The sequence below is a fragment of the Octopus bimaculoides genome, chromosome 24 (genome assembly GCF_046866305.1).
Source record: "Octopus bimaculoides isolate indiv1 chromosome 24, ASM4686630v1, whole genome shotgun sequence".
Taxonomy (NCBI): Eukaryota; Metazoa; Mollusca; class Cephalopoda; order Octopoda; family Octopodidae; genus Octopus; species Octopus bimaculoides.
The window spans coordinates 23,584,880-23,609,879 of record NC_142951.1 but is presented as its reverse complement, the minus strand read 5'-3'; the positions used below and the strand labels follow the sequence as shown (position 1 = coordinate 23,609,879).

General features: G+C 36.0%; 1 protein-coding gene across 8 annotated transcripts in view; it reads right to left on the bottom strand.

Moving 5' to 3' along the window:
* The window catches only part of LOC106882575 (striatin-3), a 267,291-nt gene that overhangs the window by 181,673 nt on the left and 60,618 nt on the right, over positions 1-25,000 (bottom strand). The window lies entirely within an intron of this gene.

Sequence of the window (25,000 nt, the reverse complement as noted above, 5' to 3'; positions counted from 1 at the left end):
AGATACATAGCTAGATACATACAGAGACAGACATAGATATTACAAGTGCAGGCATGACAGTATGGTTAAAAAGCTAACTTCCCAGCCATGTGGTCTTGGGTTCAGTCCTGCTGTGCAGCACTTAGGGCAAGTGTCTTCTACAAGAATTCTGGGCCAACCAAAGTTGTGAGAGGATTTGATAGGTGGAAACTGAAAGATGCTCCTCATGTGTGTGTGTGTGGGGGGGGGGTACTCTTGGCTTGACACTACATGGTGGTCATAAATGAGCATTACTGTCATACAAAGCAATGCTGTCTGTTTCTAGGCTTCCTTGGGAAACATGTCTGGCCATAGGGAAATGTTCCCTTGTTTGGAAACTGGTGAGGGTTGGCAAAAGGAAGGGCATCCAGCCATAGAATATCTGCCTTAACGAGGTGAAAACCTGAGCCATACAAGCAAAGAAAAGTGGACATTAATGACGATAATGATTTCGTATTTCTCTCTCTCTCTCTCTCTCTCTCTCTCTCTCTCTCTCTATATATATATATATATATATATATATATATATATATACATACATACACACACACACACACACACGTACGTGTGTGTGTGCTGGGACGCTGCCTTAAAAACTTTTTAGTCAAACAAATTGACCCCGGTACATATTTTTTTTTATTTAAGCCTGGTACTTATTCTATTGGTCTCTTTTTGCCAAACCACTAAGTCATGAGGATGTAAATACATTAACACTGGTTGTCAAGTGGTGGTGGTGGGGATAAACACAGACACAGAGACACACACACACATACACATCACCATAACTTTCATTTAATGTCCATTTTCTATACTGGCATGGGTTGGACCATATATATATATATATATATATATATATATACATATATACGAACAAGCTTCTTTCAGTTTCTCTCTACCAAATCCACTCACAAGGAGTTGATTGACTCAGAGCTATATTAGAAGACACTTGCTCATGAGGCCACAGAGTGGCAGTCAACCCAAATATGTTGATTGGGAAGCAAAGGTCTTAACCACACAGCTATGCCTGAGCAAATACATATATAGATGGTTCTTCATTGCTCTTTGATGACAAGAATTCAGGTGTTTGATCAACTGAGTTACCTGCTCAATGAATTAGCAATAAATTTGCATTCTGCAAACACATGCAGTAAGTCTCAAACATAATCAGTATCACATGGTATGTGACAAGGAAGACTGTGATTTGTCACAAGCATAATATGGGTGAATAATTAAACAGTTTTATTCACAAGCACAAGGAATCTTAAGCATATAATCATTTTCTATTATCTCAGGTTGACCCATTTTTTGTGAGTGAAATTGCGTTAGCAGAAAATGAAAAGAAGCCCATCAAATCATATGTGCAATTTCTTATATGTTTCTGTGTCTGTCTGTACCAGCGCAAGAGAGACGATTGCGCTGGTATGGACATGTGGTGAGAATGGATGAGGATAGCTGCGTGAAAAAGTGCCACACCCTAACAGTTGAGGGAACCCATGGAAGAGGTAGGCCCAGGAAGACCTGGGCTGAGGTGGTGAGGCAAGACCTTCGTACATTGGGCCTCACCGAGGCGATGACTACTGACCGGCACCTTTGGAAATGTGCTGTGCGTGAGAAGACCCGGCAAGCCAAGTAAGATCGTTGCCAGTGCCCCTGGACTGGCTCTTGTGCGGGTGGCACATAAGATGCACCATTTTGAGCGTGGCCGTTGCCAGTACCGCCTGACTGGCTTCCGTAGGATTTTCGAGCGAGATCGTTGCCAGTGCCCCTGGACTGGCTTGTGCGGGTGGCACATAAAAGACACCATTTCGAGCGTGGCCGTTGCCAGTATCGCCTGACTGGCCTTCGTGCAGGTGACACGTAAAAGTACCTACTACACTCTCTGAGTGGTTGACGTTAGGAAGGGCATCCAGTTGTAGAAACTCTGCCAAATTTAGATTGGAGCCTGGTTTTGCTATCCGGTTTCACCAGTCCTCAGTCAAGTCGTCCAACCCATGCTAGCATGGAAAGCGGACGTTAAACGATGATGATGATGATGATGATGATGATGATGATATATATTTTAGATGCAGACATGACTGTGTGGTAAGGAGTTTGCTTCCCAACCACATGGTTCCGGGTTCAGTCCTGCTGTGAGGCACTTTGGGCAAGTGTCTTCTACAATAGCTCTGGGCTGACCAAAGCCATGCGAGTGGATTTGGTAAATGGAAACTGAAAGAATCTCGTGTGTATGTGTTTGTCCACCACCACTGCTTAGCAACTGGTGTTGGTTAATTTACATCCCTATGGCTTAGCAGTTTGGCAAGAGACTGACAGAATAAGTATCAGGCTTAAAAGAAAATATGTACTGGGGGAGGGGGGGGGGTTCTTTTGACTACAATTCTTCAAGGCAGTGACCCAAAGATGGGACTCTAGCAAGCACTTTGCATGGACTGAACGATTCCCTTATCACATCCGACACAAACTGACCCCTCCACATTATGTATGACTTGTACCAGACAACCTCATGCACAAGTCTTTTGACGATGCATTCTGAAACTTTGAGATCCTTTGCAATGACTGACTTTCTCGAGTTTTCATCAATTATTTCTTGGCCTTTTTGTACAAAGTTGTGTGGTCTGATGATATTAAGACCCTCTGCATGTGTTTTGCATTTAGCTACTGATGTTGGAGCCTTGTTAGCAGCTTCCAGCTATTTTTGAACTTTGACAACTGAAGGATCAGGCAACTTTCAGGAAGTGAGTTATTTCTGTGTCATTATGCTGCTCTTTTAAGGTAATGATTACAGGGCACCTTTTCATTTGCAACGTTAACCTGAGACATTATTTATCCGAAGAGGTAAAAAAAAAAAAAAAGAAAAGAAAGTTAAAGCTCTTGAAAGAGGTATCCTCAAAAAAACTGACACACCCTGTGTATTCTCTCTCTTTTAGTCATTGGACTGTGGCCATGCTGGGGTACCACCATGAAAGGTTTAATCAAACAAATCAACCCCAGTACTTATTCTTTAAAGTCTAACACTTCTATCTGTCTCTTTAGCCAAACTACTAAGTTATGAGGATATAAACAAATCAACACTTGTCTACCAATGGCACAAATAAATATATGCACACAGACAAATATATATAAATTGGGCTTCTTTCAATATCTGTTTACTAAATCCACTCCAAGGCCTTGACTGGCCCAGGGCTATAGTAGAAGACACTTCCCCAAGGTGCCACACGCTAAGACCGAACCAGAACCATGTGATTAGGAATCAATCTTCTTAACACACAACAATACCTGTGCCTCTGTGTGGGGGTGTGTGGTGGGGGACACAGACACACCTGAAACTAGTATCATATTTAAAATGACATTAATTCTCCTTTACAAAAAAAAAAAAGCACCAAAAGTTACCGTTTTGTTTCTGATTTTTTTTTTGGGGGGGGGGTATTCTTTTTGTGTATGTTTGTGTTATTGTTTTTTTGCTGCCAGTTAATTTTCTTCCCTTTGTTTTCTCCTGATTGTTTTATAAAACAGAGGGGAAATAAAAGATATGATCGCTATGGAAACAGGAGAGTTACTTATCAGAAGTGGAAGAGAGAGAGAGAGCAGTATCTACAGTAGCTGACTGATGCAAATAATGATGTTAAGATGATATTGGATATTGTGATGGATTTACTGTCATACAGAATAGTGTGGCGTCATACAGAGTAGTGTGATAAAGTACAGAGCAGTAGAATATAACACCATTTTTGTATATACTCTACGTTATATAACTATTTTATGATAACAAACAGACTCAAGGGACAAGGGCTGAGAGTTCCATGCATTGGCACTTATCGAACTAGTTACAGATTGAAGAGCTTTGGATTTATGCATTTATATATATATATATATATATATATATATGTGTGTGTGTGTGTGTGTGTGTGTGTGTGTGTGTGTGTGTTTTTATATATATATATATATATATATATATATATATATATATACATAGATACATACACACACTGACTAATATTTAGTTAGCAGATGTAGATAAAGAGTAAATTATTTATATATATATATATATAAATCATTCTCTTTTTCTCTCTCTCTCTCTCTCTACCAAAGTTTAAATAAAACAACATCTAATGATATTTAAGTTTCTATAGCCTCTCCCTCAAAGTGATACACATGCCCCACCAATAGGGTGGGCTTTGCTTCAGAAATGAGGCATAAGTAGGTAACAAGTGAATAAAAATTGCAATAAAATATAATTAAGACTTCCTTTGGCTATGTGAGTGCATGTGTGTGCATGCTTCTATGCTTACTTTGTCCATTCATAGTGGGATGCATATATTTTTTTTTTTTAATTAAAAAATGAAGCAGACATTGAGACACAAAAAAAGGGGGGATGTGAAACACAGGTCTATATTGTTGTTCCACCAGCCAAATCTCTCTATTATCACACACCTTACTGTCTTAAAACAGGAGTTTACATTCCAGTATTCAACTGATAATTATTTTATCGACGCTGAATGGATTAAAGGCAAAGTCAACCTCAGAGGAATTTGAACTCAGAATGTGAAGATGGACAAAATGCCACTTAAGTGGTACTTTGCCCAGCTTGCCACCTTCACTCTACTCAATATCCATACTACATTATACTATATTGTACCAATCTACACTAAATCACACCAATCTATACTGTACCTCAACATTCCAATAATACCATTTTTTAAAGACAGTAAGGTGTGTGATTCGAGAACTATGAGGCAGGTGAAACAACTGTGTACAGAGACTGCAATGACTTCCTCATGGGATATCACTTATGCTTTGGTGGAAAGAGAGAGCGGATGTGTGTGTGTGTGTAAAAGAAAAGTAGAAAAATGCAATTGGCATTTTTAAGCATGTGTGTGTAAATTTGTATATGCATATATTAAATGCACACACACACACACACACACAAAGGTTGGCAGTAGGTAACTAACCTGATAAAAGAGATTCTAAACATTAAGAAAAAGTAAAGAATCTGGGCCGACGCTCCCCATTACCACCCACAGAAATACTAATACACATTCATTCAAACCCAGTTATTAACATCCAATATGGCACTGGACAGTGTAAAAAGTGGGTCAGCAGAATATGGAGAGAATATGTGGTGGTAGCTGTGATGGTAGTGGAGGTGGTAGTAACAGCAGCAGTAGCAACAGTCCAAACATTTCCTGTCAGTTGTCCACTTAATTCCTATAATATATAACAGACAAACACAACACTGTAGCAAACTCCTTTAATTAATATAAATATTCCACCTCACCCCTACCTGCCGGGTCACATTTTTTACAGTTTCCTTCAACAGCTGCACCCCCACCCACTCATTCATACAGTGTGACTGTTAGGAAATTCTTTACTTGGGTTGCTTCATCTACCAGAAAATAGAAACCAAATCTCCCTTGAATCACATCCTGTTAACTTAAAAAAGAAAGGACACAAGATGGTTATGGTTGGAGAGGCCATAGGCTATACATACCTAATAAATAAGTGAGTACTATGTTATCAAAAGATGATGGAATGTCATATCACAGGCCTGCTATATCAGGCTTGGCCCAGGGTTTTATATCAAACCATATTATGTATCTGATCTCTAACATATGGTCCCAATCTGTATCCTGATTTATGTAAATCCTCTCACTTTTTACCAGGAAGTAATTGTTATTACAGCTGGGAGAGGGCATCTTACCCTTTGTGGCTTGGGTAATCCTTGATTTGTGTGTCTGTTGAGGATGGATTCTTGTATTCTTGAACCCCACCACCACCACAATAGCGGACATTTTATTTTATTGCTGTGTTTTGGAGGGTTTTTTTCTACAATATGTAATCTCTCCCCTTTCTGTTTTGTATCCCATTCCTTTGGGCTGCATACAACATCTTCAGCCCTTGTAGCCAATAAAGAAATTATTAATATGATGATAGAGTGCTGCTGATAAAAAAATCTTGTAGTATTTAACTATATCCCTTTTCAATTATATCCTTGCCAAGGTCAACTTTGTGTTTCACTCTTTCTGGGTTATAATACTGACACCAGTCAATTACTGGAGTCTATATATTCAACTGTATTCTCCTGCAAAATCTGGATTCACTATTATTAAATAATGTCTTGAAAATAAATTCTCTCCTCATTGGGTTTTTCCGTAATTGTTATTAAAGCTCGTAGAGGTAAGAAGCAGGGTCTCTTCTGCCTGACATTGTGAAACAGGTATCAACTATCTTATCTCCATTAATCAATATGTTAATTATAAAACAATGCTCTAGACTAAAACAAGAACTGAAAGAAAAAAAAATCTATTGTTCCATGTAATTCTGGTCTGTGCTACTTTCAATATTTGCTGAACCATTTTTCATTGTTACCTGTGGAAGGGGTAGACCCAGGAAGACTTAGGATGAAGTGGAGAGAAAAGATCTTCAAACACCGGACCTCACTGAGGAAATGACACAGGACCAGGAGATGTGACGATTGGCTGTACTTGATAAACGTCAAGCGAAGTAAAATCCCTGTCTTCCACACATAAAGGCTTATCCTTTCAGGTGCTGCTACCACTTGAAAAGCTCCTGTGACAGTCACATGAAAAGAGCATCCAGCACACTCTTAAGTGGTTGGCATTAGGAAGGGCATCCAGCCATAGAAACCATACCACAACAAACAGTTTGAGTCCAGACAGCTCCATGTCAAGCCATCCGACCCATGCCAGCATGGAGACCGGGCATTAAATGATGATGATGATAATGATGATGTTTCCATGTACAAAAAAAAGACAAAAACACTCATTACATGTGGTAGAGTTCATTAATTCAAATTCTTCAATTAGTTATTCAGTCAAAGTCAGGTGACATTCCTATTCCTATTCAGTCTCTTGAGTATGCAAACAAGAAACTAAGAGTAGCAGCCCAGTCAAGCATCAGCATTAACCCTTTCACTGAAAAATTGAATTTCATGCTTATTCCTGTAATGACGTTAAGTGTCTATCAAAAATAGAATCAGTGTTTTCTGCAAGTCACGTTGCCTCACAAACCTTGACATAACTCAACAGAAGAAAGTTTCAAGTATGACATTCTTCAACAAAAGATAGATTGGAATATAAAACTGCTTTCCACAGTAAAAGGGTGAAACACACACATCATCATCATCATCGTTTAACGTTCGCCTTCCATGCTAATATGGGTGGGATATATATACGTATACTTACAAAACATGAGTTAAGCAACAATAACTTGAATGGGCTAATGGTATGAATTTGGCTAAATTAAGTTAGAAGGTGATGTACTAAATGTATATATAATTTTTTTTTTTTTTTTTGAAACCTCTCTTAGTTGGCAAAAGCAAACCAAAATTGAGTGATAATTATTTTATTGATTCTCAAAGAAAAGGAGAAAGAATTTTAAGAAATTACAAATTAATTTACATACTTAAGGGAAGGAAAGAAAACCCCACTTGATCTTTATTTGCAGACAAGGAGTAACAATAGATATATATCAATTTGTTAGACTTCAACACCAACTAGATTGATAGGCCTAGCTAAGCTATATTATGCTAATGAAGTCTAACAGACAGAAACACGTCCACTGTTGTCCCTTGCTTGCAAACAAGGATCAAACGTTTCTTCTCTTAAGCAAGTAAATTAAATTAATTTCTTGAAATTTATCACTCTTTTTTCTTTGAAAGTTACTAACAACTGCCACTAGGTTTTTGTTTTCTTTCTAAATATCAAATGTAAGTTTCAGTTAAGATTTTTTTTTGTCGCATATAATACATCATCCTTTAATTTTATACATATATACATAAACAAATTAGCAAATTAACATCCAAGTGCTAAAGAAAAGAAAAAACAAGATTACATGAAGAGTCATGATACTATTATCAAAACTTCCCTGCATTATTATTATTATTTATGATAATGACTATATTAAATAGACATCAAAACCAATAAGGCAGCTTTAAGTAATCAAAGGAAGGTTAATACCTCATCATTCGATAATCTTCTTAAAGTGATTAATAATCCTTTCCAATAACAAACACTATACACATTTCTGATCTTAACCAAGAGAGAAGATTTACATATTTTGTTCATTACCCAAATGCCTACAACAAGGAAGAAAATTAACTGTGAAAGGAAGGAAGGAAGGAAGAAAAAAGGAAAAAAATAGACAGACAGACAGACAGAGACAGCAGAGTGATGACAGTCAGTCATTTTCTAAAGCAAACCAGCTTCTGACTGGCAACAAGATCGATGGTAGTTATTAACATTCGTGAATCTATTGTGAAGAAGAACCAATACCGAAAGCGACACAAAAACCTCAGCTCTGCTAGTGTAAAGGAATTGTTGACACAAAGGAATTATCTAAATATTGGCGCTACCTTGCATTGCGACAGCCGAGATAATAGATTTGTTTAGTATTTTTAAATGCAGCCAGGCTATAAAACAGTGGTTGGTATATTAGGTGCAGTCATGCTAGTCTAAATCAGCTTATTTATGCCATTCATCACCAGCACCAGCAGCAGACTTGGCTCTTAATTGTAATCAACTTTCAGACACAATCTAACAAGAGAACCTCTCTATGGTTATTCAACCAGCTAGAAATAACTGCCAAACCTTTCTCAAATCAATCTTTAAGAGATATACACAGGATCATGTTCTTCTAGACATGTTTATTTACATTATATCAGGAATAGTTGGATTGATATGGTTTATAGTCCTGTAGCATTTAAACTGGCCACATCCATCCAAAATATTCTACCTGTTTAGGTTCAAATCAGCTAGATCTGGCCTCTTACACCACCTCTACAATCCCAAAAATAAACAATCACATCATCAAAATCTCAAAGCTATGAGATAATCCATGATTAATTCAAAACATGAATAGACAAGCATTACATTTGATAGAGTAATCTGAATGCTAAAGGGTTAGTGTTTACATTTGAAACTACTTGCGATGCTCTCAGTTCTTTCACCTGTAGTAGCCATGGCTAAAGGTAACTCTAGCCTACATAAGTAAAGGAAACCAAAACAAAAATGTTGGTGTCACTATTAACAAGTGCTATGTAAATAATGCATGTAAACACACAGTACACACAATGCCACCTGTGGTCACACAGTGAACTAGACTGGAATTTTAAGTTCCCCCTTGAGTAACTTATCTGGATTAAAGGAGGTGCCATCAGTCGCCAGAAAAATCAGTGATGTACAGGTGTGTGTGTGTGTGTGTGTGTGTGTGCGCGCGCATGCGCAAGTTGTGGCTGTTGCCAATCTCATGTAAATGGTACCCATTATACTCTTGGAGTGTTTAGCTTAAGGAAGAGCATCCAGCGATAGAAACCATGCCAGTTCCAGTCAAACCATCTAGCCTATGCCATCATGGAAAGCAGACATATGATGGTGATGATGTGTGTGTGTGTGTGTGTACCCTATATATACACCGTTCTACCCACGCATGCATGGACGACAGACATTAAACGATGATGATGATTATATATATATATATATATATATATATATATATATATATATATATATAAATAAATGTATATATGTATGTGTGTATGTATGTATGTATGGAAAAGAAATAATCTTTGGCATTAATACTTTTACTTTGGTTATTTACAATATAAACAGAATCAAAAACTAGCCAGTTGGCTCGTCACACCCAGTGCTCCATAAACCACTGCAATTCTTACAATGTTATAACACCACCAAACTGTAAAGGAAAAAGTGAGGCAATCCCAGCTCATGCCTCAATACCGTCAGTTAATGACAGTGTGTGTGAGATACAACTACCAATAAGATTGGTTACAAGAGTTTTACTAAACAAGGTGACAAGCACTACTTCAGTGGTTCTCAACCAGGGTCCATATGGCCCTCAGGAGTCTATGCAAGATTTTGTTGTTTAAATTTGTGCAATAAACTGGTTAACCTTCTACACTACACAAAATATTTTAGCAAGTGTTTCATACAATTCCTAATAATATTTAATCATACAAATATAACAGGAGTTTTTAGATACTGAATGGCTATGATTCTCCACTCAGAGTAAAATGTGAAACAAAGGGGTCCACTGGTAAAAAAAATGGTTGAGAATCACTGCTCTAACTGAACAGTTTCCTTCAACCTTGATGCAAGCTCACAATCTGACTACAGTGACATAATCCAGCCTAGTATAGAGTGATACAGTGAAACACATTGGAGAATACAGTTGAAGAGATGAGATGTCTACACAAGCAACAATGGTCAAAACTGGACAGTCTTTTATGTGGATGTTCCTGGATAATGCTAAAAAATACATGGACATGGTTGGATTGTCTTTTATCAGAAGTCTGCTGAGAAAGGTCTGAGCTGGGAGATGCTATAGTAAGTTTTTGAGAAAGTATATTTTGTCTAAAATATTACAAGAGACTATAATGTTATGGTTGAGTGATTTAAAAAAAAATATCAGCCATGGTTTATTTATTTAAAAAAAGGTAGTGATGATTGATTTAACTCTACAGCATTCAAACCAACTGTATCTAAACCAAATATTCTACTTGTTTTATACTCAAACCAACCAGATCTCGCCTCTCGCATCTACTCTACAATGTCCTTCTAAAAATAAATAATCACATCATTAAAATTTTGAAGCTATCAGATGATTAATTCGAAATGATATTGAGTAAATAAACACTAAATTTGACAGAGTAATCTGAATGCTAAAGGGTTAATAAAAAAAATAGTAATAGTTGATTTACTTAAAACAAATAGTTATTACAAACTTGTTTTAAAAAATAGCTATGGTCAATTTACTTAAAAAAATAGTTATCGCTGACTTATTAAAACTTTCTACGGTTGATTTATTTTTTAAAAAAAGTGATGACTGATTTATTAAAATTAAAAAAAAAGTTATTGTTGATTCATTAAAAATAGCTTTGGTTGATATCTTTTTTTTTTAATGCGGCCATGCATAAATTATTATTTTAAAAAATAGTCATGGTTGATTTACTTTTTGAAAAACTTTTTTTTTTTAAATAGTTACGGTTGATTTATCTAGAATGATAGTTATCATTGATGTATTTTGAAGAGATAATTTGTAATTGACATTTTCCCCTTTTTCTCTCTCTCTTTTTTTTTTTTTTTTTTTTTTTTTTTTGAAGTGTGGAGGAGAATTAGGAAATATTTAAAAAATGGTAAAACCTCTCTTACCAAAGTGGGTTACTAGAAAATATTCGAAAAGATATGCTTACCTGCAAAATAAGGAAAAAGCATAACATTAGATACAGAAGAACGAAAAATGACATTTCGTAATGAAAACATCAAATATTTAAAACAACAACAACAATAATAATAATAATAATAATAATAATAATAATAATATATACATATATGGTTTGTGAGCAACACATTCCAATAGTGTGTGTGTGTGTGTGTGTGTGTGTGTGTGTGTGTGTGTGTGTGTGTGTGTGTGTGTGTGTGTGTGTGTGTGTATTGAATAGGTACCAGACTGAACAGATCAAAAATAAGAACAAGAGTTGATATGACAGACTAAAACCCTGAAAAGTGATGCCCCATCAGTTTGTAGTTCAATGACCAAAACCCATAAAAGAATAAATTAACTTAGACATTGTGCGTAAAGAGAGATTAGCTTGTCTTTCAAATATGCTAGATTGAAATCATGACTATGTTCAAATTTAATCTTTTTAATTTTTCATATTTCTCCATTAGTCCTTTAAGTTGGAACAATAACAGTGTGTGTGTTTGTGTGTCAGTGAGATCAGGGAGATTCACTGGTTGTTGTCTCCTCTGTATACTGCACTCAACTGTGTGATCCATCTCGAATAATTATATATAATGATGGCTAATGTTCTACAATGTCACAGAGAAAAAAAGGTAAAGACTTGGAATAGACTGATGAGAAGGACAAAGAAAGAAGGCAGGACAAGGTAGGAATGAGTGAATGAAAGAAAGAAAGAAATGGTAATGAAGAACAAAGGAAAGAATGAATGAAGGAGGATAACAACAGAATGAATGAAGACAACAAAGGGACATAGAAATAAAATGAAGAATAATAAAAATGGAAAAGCAAAAACTGAAGATCAAAAACAAGAGAATAAAAGAACAAAGAAATAGGGTATTTAAAAAAACAAAAGAAAGAAGGAATGAGTAAGCAAACAAAATAAAGAAAACTCGCTGTGCAACCAGATGGTTTTGGGTTCAATCTCACAGTACAACACCTTGGGCAAGTGCCTTCTACTATAGACATTGGCTGACCAAAGCCTTGTGAGTGAATTTGGTAGATACAAACTGTGTGGAATCTTGTCATGCATGCCTTTTTGTGTCTGTGTTTGCTGATTCCATCACTTGACAACTGGTGTTGGTGTGTTTACATATTTATGACTTAGCAGTTCAGCAAAAAAGACCAATAGAATAAGTACCAGACTTTTACAACAAAAAAAATATGTATTGAGGTCAATTAAAACCCTTCAAAGCAATGCTCTAGCATGGCCACATTCTAATGACTGAAGCAAGTAAATGATAAGAACAACAAAAGACAATATACGTAAATAATACCAAAAAATAAACTGTCCTGAATAAGTTGCAAAAACAGGAAGAAAACCTCAATCAAACTTCACTCTATTGTTGTAAAACAAATCACACTGGACAATACAGTCAGGGGTTCAATACAACAGCATGATCCTGACTGGAATACCTTTGAACATAGGTATTCTGCTTGGTCAGGGCTGACCTGGGGCTAAACAACAGTGACCAAAATAGGAATGGGATGGGGGGATACTGATTTTAGAAATCATGCATTGTTGATGTTATTTAGTGACAGACCAGCTGTGACTATCCAATGTAGGTGTATCTAGGAATACATTGTCTAATGTGTTATTTGTTGCTGTTAATAAGTCCCCAGTTCAGCCCCAACCCAAAATTACACATGTTTCAAGGTAAAAAAAAGTAGAGTAAATGATAGAATACGAAGTAAATTTTTCCCTAAGTATTTCAATTAATTTTTATTTTAATAAAAATTTTGAAATATCTCTAACTGTATATATTACAGGTAGAAGGCAAAAAAGAAACAACCAGTCCTGATATATATACACAACAGGTTTATCCCAGTTTGCATCTACGAAATCCACTTACAAAGCTTTGGTCAGCCTGGAGCTGGAGTAAAAGACACCAGCCCAAGGTGCCACAAGGTAGGGCTGAACTCAAAACCGTGTGTGTGTGTGTGTGTGTGTGTGTGTGTGTGTGTGTGTCTTTGTATTTGTCCCCTACAGCCACTTAACAATCAGTGTTTATGTGTTTATGTTCCCATAACTTAGTGATTCAGCAAAAGAGTTTGATTAAGTACCAAACTTAAAAAGGAACTAAGTACTGAGGTCAATTAGTTGACTAAAATGCCTCAAGATGGTGCTCCAGCATGGCCACAGTCTAAAAACAAAGCTAATTATACCAGTTAACTACTGCTTCTATACAGACACTGACCTGCTACATAACAACAGATAACTTGCAGTGAATTGCTACCCAGCAAATAGATAAGCTCTGCAAAGCAAAGCAGTAAGATATGAGACTCAGAGAACATGACTGATGAATCACCAATCACATTGGTTCATTACAGCCAACCACTGAATTATTAACTGACCCAAACGATACAAGAAACTTAATGGTACTTTCAGTATCAGTTGTCATGATGCAAATATCCGGTAAGAAATAATTCCTTTCAATCAGATTATAAATATTAATTAATCATGTCCACTAAGAGTCTCAGGGGTACTTGCCATCTGAAAGGTTTGACCATTTCCCCAACACATAGTTTTGAAATAAACTTTCAGTTTCAAAGAAAATATTCTTTCAGTCTCATTTTATTGCCAACTTTTTGTCAGCAGCTAATGCCAACTTTTGGTGAGTTACATTCTTTTGCTTTCTGAATAGTTAAACCAAAAGATTACTGTATTTGAGCACATAGTCATATATCACATCTGTTCACACAGAGAATGTCTTTAATTTAATCCTTGTCAGAACCAGCAGGGTAGATTTTATTGTCAATTCTGTAGTGTAATGTTGGCATGTCAGTTTACACAAAGAATGTGAATCCAATCCTAACTGGAATCTGTTGGATAAATTTTGCCAAGTGCAGGTATGGTTGCATGATGAAGAAGATTGCTTCTCAACAATGTGGTTCCAAGTCCAGTTCTACTGCATGGCACCGGGAGCAAGTGTCTTCAAATATAGCCCTTGGCTGATTGAAGCCTTGTGAGTGAATTTGATAGATGGAAACTGAAAGAAGCGTCCTGTACCCATATAAGCACGCACACACGCACACACACACACACACACATATATATATAAGGCCATGCTACTCAGAAGGTGCAATGTTAGAATGCCAAACCACAGCAAAAAAAAAAAAAAAAGAGCTAAAAAGAAAAAAACTGGGTAAGAAAGAATCAGATGTAACATGCAAGAGAGGCATATGGACATGTGACATATTTGAAAAATGAGAGTTGAATAAAGAAGTGCTAAATTATTGAAGTGGATGAAAACTTCAAGAGAGAATAACTGAAAAAGATATGAGAAGTCATGAAAGTTTATTTCAGGATGTTGAACATCACAAAGAAAATGATTAAAGACTGCAACAAGTAGTAAACTGGTATACAAGTGTGTATGTGTATATGTGTGTGTGTGTGTGTGTGTGTATATATATATATATATATATATATATATATATATATATATATATATGCCATGTCTAAATCTGCAATAATCAACACACACACATAATGGAAGTGTACAGAATTTGGAAAAGTATGTATGGAGGATTAAAGTTTCCTATTACTATTAACATACTTAATCTATGCTGAACCAGATAAAACCAGGTTATTAAGTATATAAGTGTAATCTGTATACATACTTAACCTTGAAACTTGAAAATCCTAGTCATGATACAAGTGGTATTTTTTTTGTTGCACATGTATGCATGTGTGTGCTTACTTGTTTGAAGCTCAGGTTTCAAATACTCCTTTGCTACTCCTGTTATTGTCACATTTCTAAGACTGTGACCCTATCTGAGAAGCATTGAAGAACTAACAGGAAACTCGGAGCAATAACAGTGAAGCCTTAACTCAAATACACTCAACATTTCCCAACTGAGGTTCCACGAGAAGTCACTAGGGGTTCTGTGAGAAATAGTGATGAATAAGCTAATCATATACTAATATATTCTGGAGTCATATTTTGTGTTTAATTTTATTTATGCACATGGCATATTCCCTAAGATAAGAAAATTCCAGCATCTGTAGATAGCAAGGTAACCTTACAGAGAAGTGACTTCTTAACAGGGTGTAGGGGAATTTGGCCCAATCAAGGTCTAGATTAATGCAAATCTTCTTTGTGTCATCTAATGAATTTAGTGCTGCCAAACTTTTTGAAGACAGTTTTAAGATTTGTTTCATCGCTTGCAAAAATTGACTTTATGAAAAGTAAAGGAAAAAATTAAAGAAGGTAGATGGTGCCTTAGCATAGCCACAGTTTATAGCCACAGTCTATAGCCACAGTCTATAGCCACAGTCTATAGCCACAGTCTATAGCCACAGTCTAATGACTGAAGCAAGTAAAACAAAAAATATGGCTGTAAAAACCATACCCCAAAAAAAAAAAAAAAAAGACACTGGAACACAATGCAATCCTTGGACTCATTGGATTCTTATTAAATCAACCAACTTATGACAGTATAGAATACAGATGCTAAATGATGATGATGATAGCCAATAACTATGCAGGTGTTCCCCGGAACATAGTGTTTCAAAGTTTCCCCACAAGTGAAAAGGTTGAAAAATACTAATGTAGAGGATATCTTGTTGGCTCAAGCAGAATTATTTGTTTATAAAATTATTAGAGTAGTATTAATTATTTAGTATAGTGAAATAAGAGTATTTGGATCTAGACATTTGGTTAAGTAGCTTAACATCCGAAGTATTGTGTCATTTCAGAGATTTTTTTAATCATTATTATCTTTTAGTTTTGATTTTAGCTTTGATTTAAAACCCTTCAAAACATATCACTTTAGGGACACAGTAGCATATCACTTAGAGCAAACTGTAGTACAACTATTAACATTAAATGATTTTAGAAAAGGATCAAGCTACCGTTTAACCCTTTAGCATTTAAACCAGCCATATTCAGTTAAAATATTCTAACTGCTTTTCGTTCAAACTGGCCAGATTTGGTTTCTCATACCTTACTCTACAGTGTTATTCTAGAACTAAACAATCGCATCATCAGAATCTTATAGCTATGAGATATTGTATGATAAATGCAAAACAATAAATAAACAAGCATTGCTTTTCACAGAGTGATCTAAATGCTAAAGGGTTAAACAGCTGTAAAATTATATAGTTTTTTCTTCTTTCTTTTTTTTTTAAGTTCTTTAGCATTTAAACTGACCATATCCGGCCAAAATATTCTGCCTCTTTTATGTTCAAACTGGCCAAGTCCACCAACATCTCACATTTGCCCTGCTATGTCATTCTAAAAATTAAAAATCACATCATCGAAATCTTGAAACCACAAGATATTGCATGATCAGTTCAAAACACTGAATAAAATAAGCATTACATGTGATGGAGTAATATGAATGTTGAAGGGTTAATTAGAATTACTACCAACATCTTCAACAAAATACTGCTTAGTTCCATTAATTCAAACAAGGAAGACTACTCAACAAACACTCTTATTCTGTGTATTTGAATACTCAGTATAAACCAAAAATGGGAGATGTTGCTAAGACATGCAACACTAGCAAAACAGTGGTGCATTCTCGGGGCACATTTATCAGTCATCTTAGCAAACTAGCTGAGTAGGTTTACATAACGGCATCACACACAACACTACACACTGCTCAAAAGAGGTGCTCAATAACACCTATATATTGTCTGTTATTACATGTGTTAGTAAACTGAATCACATCCTCATAGGTAAAATGCTTTGTATGATTGTCTAATGTCAGTTACATAAAACATTTTGCCTAAGAGAAAATAATCAGGTTTACCAACAAAGAATTATACAAGTATGCATAATAAACCACTGACTTTTATATTACATAACACCAAAATATTTATGGATTAACTATTTTAGGTTGTGTGTGTGTGAGGGAGAGAGAGAGTGAAGACACATGGCTTAGTGGTTAGGTTATTTGGCTTATGATCATATGGTTGTGAGTTTGATTCCTGGCGGCATGTTGTGTCCTTGAGCAAGGCACTTTATTTCACATTGCTCCTGTACATTCAGCAGGCAAAAGTGAGTAATGACTGTAATTCAAAAGGCCAGCCCTGTTACATTCTGTGTCACGCTGAGTCTGAGAACTACATTAAGGGTATGTGTGTCTGTGGAGTGCTCAGCCACTTGCACATTAATTTCACAAGCAGGCTGTTTCATTGAACAGATCAACTGGAACCCTTGTCGTAACTGACAGAGACTCAGTGTGTGTGTGTGTGTATGCGTGTGCATGTACACACATAGAAATGTGGAATTAATTGCTGTAGATATGGCATTAAGTGCAAGAGAAAGGTTATGCATTACACAACAAAGCACACACACACACACACACATACACACACTATGTATCACCACCATCATAGTTTTAGTGTCTACTTTTCTGTGCTTATACAGGTCAGATGGGAATGTATTAGGGCAGAATTTTCTAGGGCTGATGCCCTTTCGGTCATCAACCTCCACTTGTTTCCAAAGTAATAACCCCGCTAGTCGATTGATCAACAAACAGCTGAGACATGTTCACATAGAGAACTAGAACGAGCCTTTTGTTTATAAAGACTGCAGAAGAAGGAAACACGTACTCAAATACACACATATGTACATATATGTATATACATGACAGGCTCCTTTCAATTTCCATCTAGCAAATCCAGTGAAAGGCTTTGATCAGCCTGGGGCAATAGTAGAAGACACTTGACCAAAGTGCCACACAGTGGGACTGAACCCAAAACCATGTGGTAGGGAAATGAACTTCTTACCACACAGCCATTCCTGCATCAATATAATCTAAAGTCTCTGAAATAATGGAGAGGAGAAGTAATATCACCACTGGACTGTTAATCCTTATGCTCAAGCTCTGTGGTGTGCTACATAACCATTTCCATTTACCACCAAATCTACAAACATATACATTTATATACACATACTTACTGGCACCTTGCTGTACTCAAGAAGACCCCTCCACCACAGTAGAAGTGATACCAATACTGATGCCACATAAAAAAGCACCCAGTACATTCTGTGGAGTGGTTAGCATTAGGAAGGGCATCCAGCCATAGAAACCATCTCAGAACAGACAATGGAGCCTGGTGCAGCCCCTGGCTTTACTAGCACTGTCAAACCATCCAACCCATACCAGCATGGAAAATGGACATTAAATGATTTATATATATATATATATATATATATATATATATATATATAGCTCCACATACACAGCATGCAGTGCTCTGACTGTAACAAAACTAGGTCAAAATTACCATCCTATGTTGTGAGATCCCCACATGTTCACCTTCTATGATGTTATTAACAGCAGTAATTATTATTTCAGATCAAGGTTAAATATATACATTGTGATATAGAATTCATTCAAAATCAAGAGATTGTTACTAAACAAGTCTAATGATATGTTCCCGTCTTGTTTAGTCACAAGGCAATGACCCTGATTGATTAGACCTATGATTAAAGATATTTTCAGTCATGACCAACCCATTTTTTTTTTCTTACCAGCCTACTTCATATAAGTCTTACACAGACTACCTTATCCAATGTACTCCTTTTTCATTAAGATACTTGGGTGCATATTTAAGAGTAATTTGACAGCTATTTCTAGCAGACTGAACAACCATATAGATTAAGGGTTGACAAACTAGGTAAAATTTACTCCTTTGGAGACAAAGCAGGCCCACAGAAAACACCTATTGTGTGCCTTTTGTTGACACCGGTGCCTTCTACTTCCCAACCGCATGGTTTTAAGTTCAGTCCACTGTGATACCATGAGTGTCACACAAAGTCTTGTAAGTAGATTTGGCAGACGTTAAACAGAAGCCTATTGGGGGGGGGGGGGTGAATAAATGAATGTAAACATAAGGTCAAGAGAAATGTTAAATCTTATCTTAGCAAGGACATGACCACCTCTCCAATGTTGGTACCAGGCACCAATACTGGGGAGGTGCATGCAGTACATTCTGTAAAATGCATCCAGTGCATGGTGTAAAGCAGTTGGTGTGAAGAAAGGCATCCAGCCACAGAAACCGCATCAAATGAAAATAGATGAAAGTGGAATGATCCCCTAACCATGACTAGTAATTCATACAACCCATGCCAGCATGGAAAAATGATTTATGATCATGATGATGTTGGTGTGCGTGTACATACACAAAGTACAGAGAGAGAGAGAGAATTATAGAAGAGTAGATATAGGAAGAGGAGGAAATAAATCTAAGGAGTAGAAGATAAAAGCTTTACAGCTTTATAACAAATGATTTCACCTTAAGCAGATGGATTAAAGCATCAAAGCTGACATGTCATAATTAGCACTAAAGCCACTGTTCAGCAACACATCTTTTATATCACCAATGCACTTCCTCACATGAATATTACAATGACATTTTTATTTTCACCTTGTTTCGTAAAGTCCTCCAGTTATTTGTTTAACCACAGGACATTCCTGTTCCAACAAACTTATGATTAAAGACATTCATGCCATCACCATCCAGTTTTTTTAAATGGTAGGGTGCAGTTTGAGAGAGATATGGTTGCTATTTTTAACAGGTCAAATGACCATACAGAGGATTCTTTATAAAACAAGATCATAAAACAACCAGTTTTTGTGAGATGTTAATACTAGATATTTGTAAATCAGGATATTTCATGACTAAGATCACACAGCCAAGAAAACATCGGGTCTTTATATCCCCAGGCATTAACCTTGCTCTGTTAAAAATACCTCCAGTCTGAGTGAGATGTAAACACCAAGTATTTTATAAATCATGTCCTTCAGAGAAAAGGTCACAGCCTAGAAAACTTTACTACTAACTATTGATCTCAAGTTAGTACAGTAAAGGGCAAGAGGCGTCTGATAGCGGAAATTGGTAGTGTCACAAGGATGGGAAGAATTGAGAAAATCCGAGAGCAATGTTCAGGGGAGGGAGGAAAGAGAATAGCAGAAAATGTTTTGTGATTTTAGTCTTTAGTTATTAAGTATCAGGATATTGACAGTAATTCAACTGTCATCCTTCTCTGATGTAAAACTTCACTCTGAGTCACGGTCAGCTGAAACCAAGATAGTCGTTTCTCATTTGGTGATGCAATATCTATGTTTTAAATTTTGGTACAGGGCCAGTGAGTTTGTGGGAGGGGGCAAGTTGATTACATTGACCGCAGTGTCCAGCGGACACTTATTTTATCGACCCTGAAGTGATGAAAGGCAAAGTTGACCTTGGTGGAATTTGAACTCAGAATATGAAGACAGACAAAATGCCGCTAAGGCATTTTGCCCAACATGCTAACTATTCCACCAGCTCAACACCTTAGATGCATTATTACATTAACAACAATCTTGACCAGGAATCTATGAAGCAGTTTCAGTTATATTTAAACACATAACCAGAAATATTTCCAGTATTTAGCCAAACTGAACAGGGTGCCATAGAACAAAAGGAAGCTATTCAGAGCTGACAGTTTGGAATCTTACTTGAAGTCAGTCTAATTCACTTACTCCACCAATTACTCTTGGAAAAACAATGTGAATGAACACCAGTTGGACATAGTGCTGTGGTGAGTCTCAAAGTCACAACTACATGTCATCAAAACCGTTTTTGACAGTCAATCCAATGATTTAAATGAAATCTATAATCTAGGAGATCAACTTCAAATTATGTGACTTGATAAGTTATACTTGGTAAGTTGGTTCATAAAGCAAATACTGATACAAGTACAATACATCTGCCTGTTTCACTTGCCCTTTTCTCTTCTTGTAACTAGATCAGTGGTTCTCAACCAGGGTCCATATGATCTTTGGGGGGTCTGTATAATAATTTTGTTGTTAAAGTTTATGAGTAATAAATTGATTACACTTCTACAATACCCAACATGTTTTAATGTTTGTTTAATACAATTCCTAACAATTTTTATTTATAAAAATATAATAGGATTATGTTTTTTTAACATGGAAGTCCAGTAGAGCAAAATAGGAATCAAAGGGATTCATAGGTAAAAAAGATGGTTGAGAACCATTGAATGAGATCAACAGTTTAGATTTTTACTTTTTGCAAGATAAAAATAAGTCAACCCCCAAAGAGCTGAACCACAATTAGGGCTCCAAGTCAACAATCCAATATATGTCTTAGTAACTGATTATGGAATACTTTAGATTCATAAGTGAAGCAGAATGATGAGGTTAAATTCTTTTTTTAAATAGTTAACATTAACAATACTGGAAAAATTAACTCTGTATTGTGGTCCCAGCTTCTATGATTCCGACACCCTCAATGGATTAGAATCATAACAGAGTGGAGATCAAAACTAAGAGAGAGCCTGTTTTATGAAACCCTACCCAAAGACTTAATAGTTTGATCAACAGAGTAACCATATTCACAACTGTAACACTTTCTCTTGATAGGTTTTTTTTTTTTTTAACAGTCACTTTCAAGATTATGGTATTAGTGATGCTGCTACACCAAAGGTGCAGGATTATAAAGAAGAGTTGCACAGCAGATGTGAAAAGAGAAATAACAATCAGTACAGATCAAACTAAGTTTACAAAAAAACTCTTCCAAAACAACTGCATTCAAGAGAGACAGACACACAGACAGAGACAAGCAAACTAGATTCATGAATAAAGCTTGCAAACATGGATATGTTTGCAAGATGGAATGGGAAGGCAGAATACTGACACTGAGTCTAGCCTGCCATCATTTCAAGACAAGCTCTTCACAGCAGAAGGAGAGAAAATTTCTTCCAGCATCATACAAACTTATCAAAATATATGAATTTCGCAAATGTATTTTGCCAACACAGAACTGCTATTAGTGCTTTCGGACATGTGGTTTATATTTGCTAGATTCTTGAATATAAGTGCACAAGTGCCAGAGTGACTGTGTGTGTGTGTGTGTGTGTGTGTGTGTGTGTGTGTGTGTGTGCGTGTGTGTGTGTGTGCGTATGCGTGTGCGTGTGTGTTTTAAAAACTAAAATAAACTTCTGGGTTTCTAGAGTTCCTAAAATAGCGAGAATTTTGTTTTATGTTTAGTTTTTGCTTTCAGAGAACTTGAGAGTGGTGGAAGTGACTGAAATAAAACTGTTGGAAACAAACTCAACTCCCTGTTTGGGTGTAATAACAAGGGGAATATCAATAATTCTCTTGTAAGGAGATTAAAATAATGTAATTTGAAGAAACAAAACAACTAGCAGTGAGATAGGGGGTAGATTGTTTAAAACCATTTCACAGTCAAATAGAAGAGTAAACAAGATAAATCAGAAACAGCATAGCAACCCGTATATTTTTGTTCAAAACGCTTTTAGTTTCATCTTTGATTTTTATATATGTTGGTGGAGTGATGGGAGCATGAGAAAGGGAAGATAGGAACACACATATATATATATATATATATATATATTCAGTTAGTCCAGTGAAACTGCTGCAAAGTCACTGTCACTATTTTCCCATGCGAAAATAAAGCCCAGACACTACTTTTGTGTGTCAAGTACTTCTTCACTTGAAGTTTGTCATACATAAAACACACTCACACACACTGTCATCATCATCGTCATCATTTAACATCTCTTTTCCATGGGGTGGGTGGTTTGGCAGGAGCTAGCAAGCCAGAGGACTGCGCCAAGCTTTATTGTTTGTTTTGGCTTGGGTTTTATAACTGGATGCCCCTCCTAATGCCAACTACTTCACAGATAGAGAGGAGGAGGAGGGAGGGGTGGGAACAAACGAGAGAGAAGGCACAATGAAGACACATGACTGATCTAATTTATCTGTTGTATGATTTTTTTCTTTTAATCTTGTATGATAAACGATAAATATGATACACAGAGAGAGAGAGAGAGAGAGAGAGAGAGAGAGAGAGAGAGAGAGAGAGAGAGAGAGAGAAAGCTCGCTAGTTTGGTAGATTATAGTGAAAGTTAATAGACAACAGACTACATACTTTGGCAGTAGTTCAGATCAGTTCAATAAAGTTCAATCGAAATGCAACAGTCAGAGAATGTAGAGATGAAACTGGAGATATGAGAACTGATGAGTTAGAAGTAGGTAGGAAGGTGGGGAGAAGGATGGAGAAGGTGAAAGATGAGACAATAAACAGGAAACAAACCAAAACAGAAACATAAGAACTATGACAGATTAGCTGTGTGTGTGTGTGTGTGTGTGTGTGTGTGCGTGTGTGCGTGCGTGCGTGCGTGCGTGCGTGCGTGCGTGCGTGTGTGTGTGTGTTACAATCTGTAAACAATAACTAAAATAACTCATTTGCTCTATGACCTCAGTGCACACACTACAAAGATACAGCGACAGTGAAATTTTCAAGCCCCAATCAATTAAACAACGGTCATGGGGAATTGCCCCTACCAGAGGTTCTCAATGTGGGCAGTATTGCCTGCCCCAAAGTGTGTAGTGAGGTAACATAATTAACATAGTAAATTTTACCTACAGTAGTAATTATATTATACATGATAAAACTAGTAAAGGCTATTAAAATAAAATGAGAGATATGTATATATCGTGGCTAAAGACATATCTGAACAAGAATAATTAATTTTTAATGTTATATTCCTGTCTTGAATAGTATTTTTTAAGTGCACAGTTGTGCTTGTTTTCTATGTAGATTGTAATTTCAATTATAATTTGTTTAGTGATATAATTACATACAGTTGTTTTGTATGTTACCCTTTAAAAAATTCAGAATGAGTGGGAAAAGAAAGCACTATCAATACTCAAGTGAATATTTGAAATATGGATTATTCCATCTATAAATAATGAGCAATGGCCATTATGTTTAATATGTAGGGGGAAAATGTTCTCAAATGAAGCAAATGAAGCCTTCAAGAATGATTGAATAGTTACAAAAAACTACATCGAGATGAAGTCAGAAAAGATGAAGACCACTTCACGAAATGAAAAATGGTTTTTAAAAACTATCTTACTCACAAAGGGTCATTTACCAAACAAACTAGGTAAATAGAGAAGGGATTGGTTAGTCTTATAAACTTTCAAAATTAATTGCAAAGTGTGGAAAACCACGTACTATTGGTGAAGTTCTTCTCTTACAAGCTATAAATGAAGTTTTGGATACTAGGATTTGCCTGAGTAAAAGTACTATAATAGCATCAATTCCTTTCAGTAATAGTACAGTAGCAGCAAGAATAGATGGCATGGCAAAAGATGTGGAAAGTAAATTATGTAATGCTTTAAAAAAATGAAGAATTCTCTTTATAACTTGAGTCAACTCCATGCAACAATAGATCTTTGCTAATGGCCTAAATCTGTTATGTAAGTTCAAATCAGGAAATTATTGAAGAATTTGTGATTGCTGAAAAAATGGGACTTGACATAAAAGGTTCTACAATTTTTAGGGTTTTTAAAGATTTTTTTTTTAATGCAAAGAATATTTCTCTCACAAATATTGCATGTGCAACAAATTATAGGCTGTTATTGTGGATTTATATCACATTTAAAAGAAGCAGTTCCACATAGATTTGCAGAAAATTTGGTTGCAAAATATCTAAGTGGTAAACTACCTAATGCATTGAATGATGTAATTAAAACAGTTAATAAAATCAAGACCCAATCACTGAATGATGCCTAACTTCCAGAAGCTTTGCCTTGATAAATAAGAAAAATTTAAACACCCGTTGCTTCATACTGAGGTACAATGGCTCACAAATAGAAATTGCTTAAAGCACTTTTATTATCTCTATGATATTGTTTTAGAATTTCTTAATTCATATGA